The following is a 2,196-nucleotide window of genomic DNA, read 5'->3' as shown; positions in this document are numbered from 1 at the left end:
AAGCCTGGTCGACCCTTAACTTTTTACATTTGAATAAGAAGAAAACTGTGGTTATAATGTTGGGACCAAACCCCCCCTGTGACTCCACTGCTTTAGACCCAAGACCGCTGACACCATATTTTATATCAAAAGTCACAAATATGGGTTTTAAAGTGGACAGTGATTTTAAATATGGACACCAAATTGGAGTGGTTGTCAGATCTTATTTTTATCAGTTAAGACGATTAGCAAAACTAAAACCTTTTTCTCTCAAGGCAGCCATTGAAACAGTTATCTCCTGTTTTTATTTCATCTTGGTTGGATTACTGTAACAGACTCTATGTTGGCGTGCGCCAGTCTTTGCTGTCTTCACCTGCAAAATGTAGCTCCTTGTCTTTTAACTCGTACTCCTAAATATGACCACTTCAGTCTTGTCCTTGCTTTTCTCCACTGGCTGCCTGTACATTTAGAGTCAATTTTAAAATTCTTACCCTGGTTTTAGTTGCTTAAATTACCTTGCTTCATCTTACCTCTCTGAGCTTCTTAACCCCTACTTACCTCCTCGGTCCATCAGGGCAGCAGAACAGCAGCTCCTGTCGGTACCGAGGTTTCTCAACGTTTTATCTCAACGTTTTATTGTCATTAAAGTACATCAAAGAGATGTGAAAGAGCATTGAAATGAACTCTCTGCATTTAACCCATCCCCTTCGGGAGCAGTGGGCTGCCATTGTGCGGCGCCCGGGGAGCAGTGTGGGGTTAAGGGTCTTTGCTCAGGGACCCAGAGTGACAGTCTGTGGGAGTGGGGCTTGAACTTAGACCCTCTGGATTACAAGCGCAATGCCTTTGGAATGGTTTAAAAGGAAACTCAGAGGGATGACAGCCTTCGACCATCAATGCTTCTCTTTTTGGGAATATCCTCCAGCTGCACATGAAAGAGGCTCCTTCGCTGCCAACTCTAAAACTTGGCTCAACACTTACTTGTATTTACTGGCTTTTAACATTGGCAGGACTTAGTTGTTATGACCTTGTTTGTTTAGCTTAAACAAATTATTATTATTGCCTTACTAGTACCTTTATGCTGCATTTTATTATTTTGTTGTGTTTTATTATTCTAAGTAATGTTTGGCAATTTGTTTTCAGCATTTAGCTGTTTTACAGAGCTTTACAAATAAAGTTAATGAAGACGATAGAGTCAACTACACTACAACTACTAGAAGCAAATGGCTGCTCTACGTTCTCATCCAAGAGAAGCGAATCCTGCAAATTCAATAACTGGATGCAATCAGCTGGTTTTATTCAGATATAAAAAATGTAACCAATTTGACTAAATGATCTGATCGGATTTTTACTTTAAATGTGTTGTGAACTGGCTCTATTGTATATAAACAAACCTACTCCTGTGCTGTAAGCATGGTCAGTTTACGATAAACAATTCAGAAATGTACTCTTTTTTTATTTTCGCTCATGTCCTTGTATTAAAATGAAATGTTTATATTAAGTAGTAAGCATGAGATCGATAGACGGATCGGTGCAGCGTCGGCAGCAATGCGGTCGCTGTATAGGACTGTCGTGATGAAGAGGGAGCTGAGTCGGGGGGGCAAAGCTCTCGATTTACTGATCAATCTACGTTTCCACCCTCATCTATGGTCATTTGATCTGGGTAATGACAGAAAGAGGACGAAATGAGTTTCCTTCACATCGTGGCTAGGCGCACCCTTCAAGATCGGGTGAGGAGCTCAGTTACCCGAGAGGAGCTCGGAGTAGAGTCGTTGCTCCTCCACATCGAAAGGAGCCTGCTGAGGCGGCTCGAGCATCTGTTACAGGTGCTTCCTGGTTGCCTCCCTCGGGAGGTGTTCCAGGCATGTCCTATTGGGAGGAGGCGTGATGGAAAGGCCCAGGACACACTGGAGGGACTACGTCTCTGAGCTGGCCTGATGTCGCCTCTGGGTCCCCCCAGAGCAGCTGGAGGAGGTGTGTGTGGATCTGGAAGTCTGGGCATCTCTGCTTAGACTGCTGCCTCAGCGACTCGGCCCCAGATAAAACGGAAGAAAATGGATGGATGGACGGATGGACGGATGTAACCAGCCATAACGTAAAGTATGTCAACAATAGAAATTACGGCTTCAACTATAGTTATTTCCATCCATCCATCCATCCATCCATCCATCCATCCATCCATCCATCCATCCATCCATCCATCCATCCATCCATCCATCC

This window comes from Cyprinodon variegatus, unplaced genomic scaffold (assembly GCF_000732505.1).
Source record: "Cyprinodon variegatus isolate N-32 unplaced genomic scaffold, C_variegatus-1.0 Scaffold566, whole genome shotgun sequence".
Classification (NCBI taxonomy): Eukaryota; Metazoa; Chordata; class Actinopteri; order Cyprinodontiformes; family Cyprinodontidae; genus Cyprinodon; species Cyprinodon variegatus.
Note: the sequence above shows the minus strand (reverse complement) of the source record.